The following is a 13,882-nucleotide window of genomic DNA, read 5'->3' as shown; positions in this document are numbered from 1 at the left end:
CTATAGACATTAGCAGTACCATGGACATAACAGAATATACTGTTTCGCCCATGATACCCCCCATGCCTTGCCATGCCTGAGGACTCACTGTGCTCTCCTGTGTTATTCCTCTGCACCCTGTAAATTCACGCCATATCCCACCCTTCAAACTGAAACATAGCTATACAAACACAACTGGGACAGAGGTACCAAAGCAATCGACTTTTGTACAAAGTCTCCCATTAATACACCGCCATTTACTCTCTCTCTCTCTTTAACGTAACGGTCTACTGGTAGAGAATGTCATTAGGAATTAAGTCCGCCCTGTAGACATATTTTTATGTATGCAAATGTACATATAACATTATATTTAAATAAATACATAAGACAGATGAGGACAAATATTATCAATAGTTTAAACATTAGAAGAAAGAAGAGACCTCATCTATACTTATAATAAATCTGTAGAGAGGTGAATACTGTACATGAAATATATTTCCAAAATAACTATCAGGGGTTGGATACTGATGCCAAAAATGTAATCAGTAAAATTTTGTCTGTCTGTATATTCGTTATAGAAACAAAAACTGCTCGACGGATTTTAACAAAACTTGGTACAATTATTCTTTATACTCCTGGGCAGGTTATAGTATACTTTTCATCACGCTACGATCAATAGGAGCAGAGCAGTGAAGGGAAATGTTGGGAAAACGGGAGAAGTTATTCCATTTTTAAGCTACCGTCGCGTGTGCAGCCTTAATGGGCACTTTTTAAAATGTAAAAATGTCCACCCGTGCGACACCGGGACGGGTCGCTAGTGGAGAATAATTGAGTACAGAATTATGTGGCAAATGTGAATAGGTTATTCGTAGGTTCGCGTACTCCATTTTGGACCAAATCGCTTTCGGGTGAGATCGTGATCAATCGCAATACCCTTAAATATTAAAAAAAAAATTGGAAATAGTAATATTAGTAAAGATAACTGTGTGTCTACCCAAATAAATAAATGAAATAAATTTCTTTAAAAGAACTTGTACGCGTAAAGGCAACGCCCGACAGAGGGAGCACCTGGGCGATGTTGCCCGTACATAGAGTAGACGTGTAACTAACTGCTGGACTAAGATAAAGCAAGCGAACTTAGCAAGATTTTTATATTATTAAATAGTTTTCTTTGTTAATATTACTTGTATTATAAAATGAAATAACAATAATGGAATAATAGAATGTAATTAAATAATGTTTTTTTTTATACAACTTAGAATGGCAAACAAGCTAACGGCCCACCTGATGGAAAATAATAACCGTAGCCTATAGACATGAACAGTAAGTACCATGGACATAACAGAGTATACTGTTTTGCCCATGATACCCATACCCATGATACGTTGCCATTCCTGAGAACTCAGGTGTTATTCCTCTGTACCCTGTAAAATCACGCCATATCCCACCCTTCAAACCGAAACACAGCCATGCAAACACAACTGCTTCACGGTTGAAACACGAATGGGACAGAGATGCCGAAGCAATCGACTTTTGTACAAACTCTCCATCTGGTAATGTTTTATCGTAAAGTTTTCTTATGTATTTAATCTAATACTAGTGGTCTTATACTAGTGTTTGAAATTCGATCATTATATACATATATTGTAATAAATGAATATATTATGGTTATGTTTGACATTCAGTAACACTATAGACAAGTAATATTAAGGAGAAACAATATTAATTTATTCTCAATTTAATAACAGACTTTAACAATAAACAAAAGTGTATATATGTGTGTGTGCGTGTGTCAAATACATACTGGTGTGTGTAATATTTTTTTTTTATTTACAAAAGTATTATTTCTAGATACCTTCTCTGTTTAAACTATAAGTGTACGAAATTTCATACTCCTCCGTCCGCGCAATTTTAGTAAAAATGGGTACAAAGTTTTTGCTTCACGTATTAATACCATATATATATTAATTACTAATGAATAAACTCAAAAATATTGATCCGATTTTAAAAATTCTTTCACCTATAGACAGCTACATTATCAGAGAATAACATGGTATATATTTTATTAAAAAAAAAAACAGGCGAAACCGGGGCGAGTCGCAAAATAATATATAAATTTGTATTTATATAAATCTGATTTTGTTGATTATTTATTTATCATTAAAAATGACGTTTAAAATGGATCGAAGTTCAAGCAATTTATATAAAATTTGGAATTAAATTCGACATTAACAAATTTATTACAAATATAAAATAAAAAATAAGCATGATATATTGACAGATGGAAAAAAGAAAACGCCCAAATGCGAAATTTTTTTACACAATCAAAAAAGTAAAAACAAACTAATCGCCTGATCTACCTACTACGATTCCAAACAACGAACAACGGGAACTTTATTCAGATCTGAGCCAATTTAGAAAAGTTATGTCCTATAAACTTGGTCTGATCAAGAATTGAACCGGACACCTCATTACGCAAAGAAATGTGATAAAAATTATACACTTTCAAATAAAAGCACATAAAAAGTCTATCACGTAATCAAAATTTTAATAATGTTATTCAGCGTTCTGAGGGAGAAAACTTCTTGCGTGGCGACTCTGTATGGGCAAACGCAGTGTAGGCCGACCCCCCGCCAGATGGAGTGACGACCGCAAATTCACCATTCCATATGGCAGCTTATGAAGAAAGGTCTATGTCCAGCAGTGGACGAATAATGGCTGGAATGATAATGATGATAATCAGCGTTACATTAAAACAAATAGCTTTTAAAAGTATCTTTTAACGAACACGACCCTTGAAAAATACCTTTGACATATAAATTTTTCAAATATTAAAATTTAATATACCTCATCTTCCCTTTATAGTCACAACAAATAAATACTTCATTGTTTATTCCATTCTTTATTTCATTTCAATTATCGAAGGAACATTTCAAAAATCTTATTATCTCATCTCTTAGACGAGTTGTCACATCAAAGCCATTAAAATACCCTCTCAAGTAAATTCGTCCGTCAAATTAAATTATAACTGAATTTTTGTACGTTACCTTTCTTGTTGTTGCTACGTTATGTCGGATAATTTACTTAATTTTTACAGCCCTGTACAAATTGCTATTGCTAACAATAAACTGTGTCAAGTTAACCACTACCTAGACGCTCCTGGTATCCTGGTTGATTTATAATGAATTTGACACGATGCTCCAACTGCAGTGACTTCATCCTCACTTACCATGCCGCCCTAGTAGTCCGCTAACGTAACTTAAGAACGTTCGCGTGGTTACCATTCCATTTTAATAATATCATCATACAATAATTAAAACCTTTGACGGAGAAGAAGCGAACCATTGTTTGAGCTTTCTTCGCTTCTTCTCCGTCAAAGGTTTTTTTCATCCAAAATATTATATAATATTTTCTTAAATAATAATACTAACATATAAAATATTAAAAATAAAAAAAAACTAGCGTTGGGAGAAAAATAAACGCACCATTTTAATAAAATTTCTATAGCAGCGTTCCCAAGATAAAAAAAGAATTTTCTGGCAGCATTTGGATTATAAAAATATACCAAACTTATCTTCTGTTTGAATCCTCATTGTTCCAAGGATTTCTAAACGTTGAGGGGCCATAGACTCGTAGCTACCGGTTCTTGGGTCAAAGCAGCTTGATGAGGCGCGCTGTGATCGAATGATAAAAATGATTTTTTTTTTTATGCGTCTGGAACCCATGGGCCCATAGTTTCTACAGCCCTAAGCAAGAAGTCCTAAATGTATACAAAGCTTGGCCTGTAACGCTTAATATAATATTGTTGGTAAACATCCCACCCTTCAAACTGAAACACAGTCATGCAAACACAACTGCTTCACGGTAGAAACACGAATGAGACAGATAGGAAAAACTATTTACCAAGCAATCGACTTTTGTATATATCAAAGGTTTTTATATCCCTCTGACAGTCGTTGATTCAATGTTAAGATTGTGTGCAATCAGTAGCTTGTATCCATCTTTGGTTTTATATGTCAGTGGATTTTTGAGTTTTCGATGTGTTCAACATACAACAAAAAAATACTTATAAGTTAAGAATTTTCATTTATAATGAGACTGCAGAGTAAATTCCTTTCAAAATGTGAAAACGCTGAAATAATTAGAAGCGGAGCCAATGCATACCGCAAATGGTTCCTGTCCGAATTGGAATGTAACTGAATCTTGCAATTAAAACTTATGCGACGAATATCCGCTATTTATACAATTTAGCACTGCTGACTCAAATATATTTGAACAGTGCGATGTTGGAAGTACTTTCAGTTCGACTGCGAGAGATTCCATGTGATGATAATGTCTGAAGGCAGATTAATACGCATGAAAAAATGGTCCCTACGAAACAGATATAAAAAAGCATGATCATCCATTTATTTATTTTATTTTAATAAAGTAGGTTTTATCTTGTGGAAGTCCATTTGGTTATTTGATTAGAATTATTTTGTTTAATTCTGCTACCATTAGTATGTGTGTGGCTGCCAACACTTGAAGATTGATCACCCCTATTACTACCAGACGAGGATATCTGCAAAAGAACCAAAGTAAACGACATAGCCCGAAAGATAACCAAGCAGAAGTGGCCATGGGCTGGTCCCATAGCTCGAAGAACCGACAATTGATGGGAAAGAAAGTTTTTTGAGTGACGACCTCGTACGGGTAAATACAGTGTAGGACAACCCCCAACTAGATGGAGTGACGACGTCAAATGCATTGCAGGGAGTCAGTTTTTTTTATACAACTTAGAATGGCAAACAAGCTGATGGACCACCTGATGGAAAGTGGTAACCGTCGCCTATAGACATGAGCGGTACCATGGACTTAACAGAATATACTGTTTCGCTCATGATATCTCCCATGCGTTACCATTCTTGAGGACTCAGATGTTAATCCTCTGTACCCTGTAAATTTACGCCATATCCCACCCTTTAAACCGAAACACAGCCATGCAAATACAATGGACAGAGGGACCCAAGCAATCGACTTTTGTACAACTTTTGCAGGTGGCTCAGGGCTGTTTCTTACGGTGTTCTATGGGGGAGGCGTATGTCCAGCAGTGGACGGATAATGGTTGAAAAGATGATGATAATTACCACCAGAAGTTTTACAACCTTCAATCTTTAGAAAGATTATTCCAATTCTATTCTTTAACTGGCTCCACCGAGAATCATTCTTTAAGCGACGTGCCTGGTTATTGTCCCGCAGAGGTCGTTAAAACTGAACGGTCGCGACTATCATAAAAATGTATATAATACCTATAAACACTCTCTACTTTTTAAAAGCAGACAGTTGATCGTTCTAATATGTAAGCTACTACATAGTACACGTCTGTACCTATTCGCAGTATGTATTGGATCATTGCACTGCATCTGAATATATTCTGCTCAAATAAAATGCATTTTTCCACCTTAAGTTGGAGTTTTCCTTTGACAATGTCACTTTTATTTCTGTATTTACTTGGCAATCTATCGTGCAGACGTCTGCGAATGGCACCAGGGTAAATGAATAGAGTTGGTTTTAATTCTGTAAAAACAGTCGTACACGGTCAAGTTTGCGCGTCCAATTTGCGGTACGTGCAATTTCGTATTTTTTTTTAATGCATGATAATGGAATCGTAACCCCATTATCGCACTATCGGTATACACCGGGGGGGCACCAGTGAAGGATAATAGGTAAGGATGAAGTAGGTCAGTTAGCCCATCGTGACGAATTCAACAAGAATTGTTCACGATGGTTTCCAGGGGAACCAAGTGGAGGTCGACCTAATAAGGCATATTACTAGCAATGGGGCTATCAAACTCCATTGCTAACAATCCCTTTCCCTCCTGCAGATTCGTCTTACACACTGATAGTCGTCAAGTTTACTGGATGACATTTCAATTCCGCTGCAAACTAGATGGTGAACTAGATCAGATTTTAAATACACTATCGGGACTTAACGCGATGAAAAATTTGCAAGTCAATAGGTACCTACATACCTGCTTCTTTATTGCCAACGTAGCAACGTGGATTGCACCACGTCGTGGTCATAACAGAACTGTCGGATACGTCGAAACGTTTACATATAAAACGTTCAATTTATCAGGATAAGTCCTGATAGTGTATTTAAAATATGTATACATACAACCCGTCATAAACTAAAATTTCATTCCAACCATCTGGACGAGAGGCGGTCCGCCATCGTACGTTTTTCAAGGCACTTTCTTCCACGCACAACCACTCTTTGGAATCAACTTCCAGCAGCAGTATTTCCGAACCGATACGACAACATAACCTTCAAGAAAAGAGCATATTCCTTTTTAAAAGGCCGGCAGCACACCTGCAATGCTGTTAGTGTTGTGGGTGATCATGGGCGGCGGTAATCACTTACCACCAAGTCAGTCGCATGCTCGTTTGCCTTCTATGTTATAAAAAATAAACGACCAAATGTTTCGATTTGTTATTAATTTAATATAAAGAGTATTTCTATAGTAATTCAACTAGCTAGGTGAAGAACAACTAGCTAACTTCTTCACCTTATTGCGAGTATTAAGTTCTTTTGAAATAGAATGGAGACGTTTATACTACCAGCTTCAATTTTTATATTTATATACATATACCTGTTATATTTTTAGCCATGCTAGAAGGGTTATTTATCGTGTAGTGTAGTAGGTGTGCTGCCGACCTTTTAAAAAGGAATATGCTCTTTTCTTAAAGGTTACATTTTTCTATTATTGAATATCACAGTTTGATGGTACCTTATAGTCGGACCGATTACTATTTCGTTTAGATTTTTATATAGTTCTTTTAAAACAAATTATACACATCTATATTAAACCAAAACTAATTAAGTACATATGTATTGTCTAGACTGAAAAAATATAAAAAAAAATTGTATGAGAGTTGAATTTCAACGACAGCAACCAGGAGACTAAACAAATTTCTCTAAGGAATATGTGTATAAATTTTAAAATGCATAAATTTTCTCTTCATGCATCATACGAGTTTTACATAGAATATAAATATACCAACACTCAATCTTTCTTGTAGACATTTATACAGTTTCATAAATACTATAGTTGAAGGCCAGATCGCCTTAAAAGCCTGATTTTTTAAATCAAATTACTGTGTTTACTAGTGGGGAAAAATAGTAAAAAAAAAATCAAAACGATATTTTTATATATTTATTTTGAAAAAAACATTTGGTAACATGTTAACAGCCAAATATTATAATAAAATTGATTGTAGGCGTCCAATGCAATTTATAACCTGGTATCAAATTTGAAACTTCAAGTATTTACAACACAAGTATTTACAAAGCTAGACCACACCAATTATTTGTTGTATTTACTTCATAGTATTAAACATTTGCAATTTTGTTCAAACATACAAATTGGCCCCGGCATAAAACAAGCTATCCTTCTTTTCCCGTGGATGTCGTAAGAAGCGATTAAGGAAACTTAATGGTTGAAAGATAGGCAGCAGCGTTCCTCATCAACACCAAAGCGTAACTGCGGTTGCCAGGAGGGAAAGGGATTGTTAGTAATGGAGTTTGATAGCCCAATTGCATGCAATATTCCCTATTGGTCGATCTCCACATGGTTTCCCTTGGAAACCATCGTGAACAATTCTTGTTGGATTCGTCACGATGAGCCAACTGACCTGCTTCATCCTCACCTATCATCCTTAATTGATGCCCCGCCGGTGTATACCGATAGCGCAGGTGGGATTACCATTCCATTATCAACCATTAAAAAAAAACTACGGTGGCCAACCCTCCTGCTGGCAGCTACTGACAAAAACCCTTATGGGGAGACCTATGTTTAGCAATGGACAGTTAGCAGTTGATATATGTATATGTTTTTTTTTTATGGATGACAATGTAATGGTAAGCTCGCCTGTGCTATCGGTATACACCGACGAAGCACTTCCACTGGTGCTTCGTCGGTGTAATAATAGGTGAGGATGAATGCAGGTCAGTTGGCCCACCATGATGAATTCCACAGGAATTCAACATGATGGTTTTCAGGGGGAACCGCGTGGAGGTCGACCTGAGAGGGTATATTGCCAGCAATGGTGCTATTAGTCCCCATTACTAACAATCCCTTTCCCCCCAGTTGATATACGTTCTACAGATTCAGGAATATGTTCTAAATAAATCATGCACCGAATTTCATCACAAGTTGTCCGCTTTAAAATTAAATCTCAGTTCGACATCTGAGATAAGGAATCATGACATTTTACGATCGAGTGGAAATCGAAATTTTATAACTGACGCAAGACGCCCTTCGATTCCAGATTTGCCGTTTGATATGAACGGAGATATTTCGTTGGAACTCGCAGGCGGTCTCGATGAAGCAATCGCGAACTACAATTATTCAAATTCAAAGCTTAATTGAAATTCCTGGAAGTGATGGCATAAAACCATAGTCCTCGGGGGCAACGTAAGGGGTTACCATTCCTGTCTACTCCTATAAACGTCGTTTACTATCCACCACATGTACAACTTGTTTGCTAATCCATAACTTATACAAATCTGTTTTCTTGGAAATGTAAGTTGTCACAATTTAATTTACTTAGTTGGTACTCGGAATTAGGCGTTTTCAAATGGCGACCCCTTGCGAGCATACGCAAAGATTATACGTAATTAGATAGATTGTTTCCATATAAATGTCTCCACATGAGTTCCCTACCGAGGTTTTCCCAAGAGACTACAGCATGGGGTTTTTCAAAAGGGTGGTAAATAGGTTTCTTCAGGGTCAGCAACGCGCGCGTAATACCCCTGATATTGCAATCGTTCATAGGCTACGGTAACCACTTACCATGAGGTGGGCCGTATGCTTGATTGCCACCTCAGTGGTATAAAAAAAATGCTTCGCCAGAAACAGGTCAACTTTTTTATCCGTGCTGCGTGAATAGATTTACTATAAAGAACAATAAATGTATAATATAATATATTATACATTTACTAATATTTATTTAATATATTATATTATACGACCCGCCTGATGGAAAGTGGTAACCATCGCCTATCGACATGAGCAGTACCATGGACATAACAAAGTATACTGTTTCGCCCATGATACCCCCCATGCGTTGCCATTCCTGTGGACTCAAATACTATTCCTTTATACTCTGAAAATTCATGGCTATCTGTTAGGTTAAATAATGGGATATTGCAGTGAAATTAGACGGTACATAACAGTACTGATGTTCTAGAACAGCGACACATGAAGATGTGCTATGAGCATTACAATTCATATCTATGGGCGACTGTTACCACTTTCCATCAAGTGGGCCCTCAGCCTATTTGCCAATTTAAATATTATAAAAAAAGATCTGCAATCATTTAAAAGACGCTCCATTCGATTAAAATATCAAAACCAATTCCGAACTGGGGTATTTTCCTCGTGTAACATTTGTACAGAGAATACTGATGAGTTAAGAATCTCCTACTTTATTTAAATCGCTAAAAAAACGGATCCGTATTGATATAAATATAATTGATATAAATGGTTCTTCAAAATGGATATATTAAGGTTTCTACAGGGTCAGCAACGCGACATCCCTAGTGTTGCAGGCGTCCATAGACTAAACTGACCGGTTATCATCAGACGGACTGTATGCTTGATTACCACCTTTGTGATATTAAAAAAAAATGTATATGCTGTAATTTTTTTCAAATTTTGATTCAAATTTCAAAAAAAGGAGATTCCCTATAAAGTTTTTTTTTTTTCAATGAGTGAAAATGAAATAGAAAATCCACCTCGCCTGCGCTATTGGTATACACTAGCGGGGTACCAGTGAAAGGCGATAGGTGAGGATGAAAAGACAGGTCAGTTAGCCTCAATTTATCGTTGAATTAGTCACGATAGTTTCCACGAGGAACCGCGTGGAGGTCGACCTGATAGGGTATAGGGGACTAACCTCCCCATTACTAACAATCCCTTTCCCCTCCCTATAAGGTTAGGGTATGATAGGGCTGACATATCCTTAAAGGATTATTTCGGTTGTATATTTTTTTTCTTTTTTTATGTTATTTTACCTCAGAACTCCGTCAGTTTTAAACCGATTCGGAAAATTCTATTTTTATCTGAAAAGATATATTTAGTGATTAGTCTTGTAGAAATTTTATCTAAATTGGTTTAGTAGTTAAATTTTTAGACCAAAATAACAGATTTTTTTCATATTTCATATTTTTATTACAACAAAGGGGGCAAACGAGCATGCGGTTCACCTAGTGGTAAGTGACTACCACCGCCCGTGATCACCCACAACACCAACAGCATTGCAGGTGTGCTGCCGGCCTTTTAAAAGAGAATATGCTCTTTTCTTGAAGGTTATGTTGTCGTATCAGTTCGGAAATACTGCTGCTGGAGGTTGATTCCAAAGATTTTGTCACAATTGAAGCCGAAGCACATTCTTTAATTACTTATCATTTGGTATGTCCATCTATAACTCATATTTCCCCAGTGGTTAGATTAATAAACTAGTTCGAGTCTGCATTATATTGTTATGTACCGTACAGCAGGTTGTTGGTTCATGCAGTTACAAGTTAAGCTATTGCTGCAACTACAAACACCTTTAAAGGAAACTTAGACAGCAGTTTAATCTAAATTCACTCAAATTTCAGTAGGTGAAAGTTTCTTGAAACATGTGCTACATGACTATACGAACTCTAGTTGTGGGAGTTCGCACTTACGGTATGCACACTTCATTTGATACTTTCTTCATTATTTTTGGTAAAATAAATTAATTCAAGTGACGATGGTACTAGGAGACTCAATCTCCTACTAAATTAAATTCTAATATTCTCGTTGAAATGTTGGCATGTCGAATGTTATGTTTTTCATAATAACCAACCGCCGTATAACCAGCTCTTTGATTTCACATGGATATACTAGTGAAGAAAAGATTGTATCCCTGAAAATACTAACTTCAGTTGTGATAAAATCAGTGTCCCTAAAAAACACTCACTTTATTTATCACAAAATCAGTTTTATTTATTTTAAAAACTAAACTACTGAGCCGTATTTGATATATTTCTCTCTTGTAAGTATATCCTTTCATATAACAAACAATTACCCAATTTGGTTTATAATTGACGAAGTTGTGAGGTAACAAACATAACAAAAATAAAAGAGAGCTAAGAACCTTCTTTTTGAAATCAGTTGAAAATGAAATCAAATCTTTCCATTATAGTACGACCATATAATGATATAAAATGAAAAATAATTACGACCATAAATGAACGACCACGTCGACATAGCTGCTTATCCAGCAAGCTGAATTGGCAATGGACTGGTAACATAGCTCGAAGAACGGACAACCTATGGGGAAGAAAGTTTCTTGAGTGATGGCCTCACACGGGCAAACATAGTATATATAAAACGTCCCCTGCTAGATGAAGTGACGACCTCAAATACATTGTAGCGAGTTAATGGATGCAGGTGGCTCAAGTCTATGTTCAGCAGTGGATAAGTAACGGCTGTTCATGATAAATTGAATACTTGGTAATTTACTATATAATTGCTAATTCATAAATAAATCCTGCTTATTTCGAAATTTTTCAATTATTCAACAATTATTGGATAGATAGATACTCTTGATTCCTCCAAAAGATTACAACAGTAAACTGATTATAGATACAAACAATTAGTAGAAATATAAATACTATTTAATAATTCAGTATCAAAATCAACGACAGCAACGAACTATCGTTTCACTCCTTAATCTGAATTTATGACTCGTGTGACACCCAACGCTACGCCATATCGCTCCAATGAATACAAAGTTTACTTTATGAATGGTACGTGGGGGAGACACCCCTACGTCTCTGTATGGTATAATACCCTTTATTGCCGCGAAGCACTGACGTATTCAACGTATATAGGGTGTAATCGTAAACATTAGGTATTTTTTAAGAGAGTCTCTCATCAGAGAAACTGGATATTTTTCCCCAAAGAAACATACTATATTTTTACCAGAGGAACAAAAGTCATCTGCTTAGGTACCTGTTAAGCATGGGTAATATGAATACCGATATGATATCTATATATTCAGTTCCTCTGGATATTTAAGGAGGAATAAAGGTTTGATATCTCCTATATCGGTTGAATAACTATTTTGGAATATGTCAATAGTACATTACTGCAGCGGCCAGCAATTAATGCATTGATGGACGAACGTACAAATTACCTCCTTGGTAGCCATGTTTCGAAGTAAATGGTCATTCCATTTTTAAATTACAGGACAGATGAGTTTATATAATAACTTATCTGGCCGCAAAACACGACAGATATGGATTTTCATACAACTTTTGCCGGCCGCTGCCCGCATGTATCTGGCCAGTACGGCAATTTTGATTTATCTCGAAGAAGATTGTCAAAATAATGCTCACATTTCCAAGCATGTTTGAGAAAAATATATAGTACTTTTGGTATAGTACTTATTGCTATATATACCTTTTCTTGTGGTCCCTGCATAGAATAAGTCACCTCTTCCTTTCCCATCGTAAGAGGCGACTAAGGGATGGGTAGCAGTGTTCCTCTTAAAACATCTCCAAAGCCAGCCTGCAATTGCTGGTTAACTAATAATGTAGCTTTCTATAGATGAAAAAAATTTCGAAATTAGTTAAGTAATTTTTGAGTTTATCAAACAAATCAGGTATTTTCTCTTTACAATAATTATTAGTTTAAATATATATATTCTTTTCTAGCTAATTGCCTACATATAGTCGACCGCAAAAAATAATACTAAAATCTAAACAAGCGTGTACCTAATATAAAGTATTTCTTTACAAAATTCAGTAGAAACATGTTACAGGGTTTAGGTTAGCAAGTTTTTTCAACAAAAACTCTTTTAATATTATTTTTTTGTTGGCGAATTTCTATATAAAAATATTACGTATACAATTTTTCCCACAGAGCCAAGTGGTTGTTTTTTAAACGCCTACTTTTTCTATTACAAAATATGTTTGGATACATTGGAATTGCTGATTTGTGTACGAAAAACAAATTGAAATATGAAATTTAACAAAAATAATCGCTTTTTATTTTATCTCTACAATTAAAATATATTTTTCGTTTCATGCTTTATCCATATTCCGTTTGATGACGAAAGTAAGAATTTAGTATTTTTCAACTGACTTCAAAAATGGAGGTTCTCAATTCGGTCATAATTTCTTTTATATTCACCTCATAACTCCGTCAGTTGTAAACCGATTTGGAAAAATCTTCTTTTATCTAATAGATATATTCTATAATATACTTACAGATTAATTCCATAGAAATTTTATAAAAAATTGGTTCTGTAATTTAGATCAAAATACAATTAAAATAAAAAAAAAAACTAATTTAAAAGTTTTATCACGTTTGAAGTCGGTTTTTTATAGGCATGATTTTTAATTATCTGTATGTTTGTCAAATATTTTCTTTCATACAAATCTTATTCTGGCAATTAAGCCGTTTGGAAGTTTTTTTTTTTTTATATAACACAGGAGGCAAACGAGCATGCGGCCCACCTGATGGTAAGTTACCAAGTGATGGAAGTATTACAATTGATTTTTATTTAAATAGACTAGCGATCCGTCCCTGCTTCGCACGCGTATAGTATACACTAATTTTTATTTATTTATTTATTTATGCTTTATTGACCACATTACAAAAAAAAAATGTCTGGTACAAAAGGCGGACTTGATACTATATAGCATTCTCTCCCAGTCAACCTTTGGCAAAACAGATGGTGTTAGTTTGGAGTGACTAATAAATATTACTATTATATTAAATTCATCAGGGCGGGCTAATTGGTCTGCTGTCATCCTCACCTATCATCACTCATTGATGTCACACCAGCCTATACCGCGGACGGGGCTACCATTTTTTTTTATACA

Source organism: Galleria mellonella, unplaced genomic scaffold (assembly GCF_026898425.1).
Source record: "Galleria mellonella isolate WM207_F2 unplaced genomic scaffold, CSIRO_AGI_GalMel_v1 utg116, whole genome shotgun sequence".
Lineage (NCBI taxonomy): Eukaryota > Metazoa > Arthropoda > Insecta > Lepidoptera > Pyralidae > Galleria > Galleria mellonella.
The sequence above is the reverse complement of the archived record's forward strand: the minus strand, read 5'-3'. Positions refer to the sequence as shown.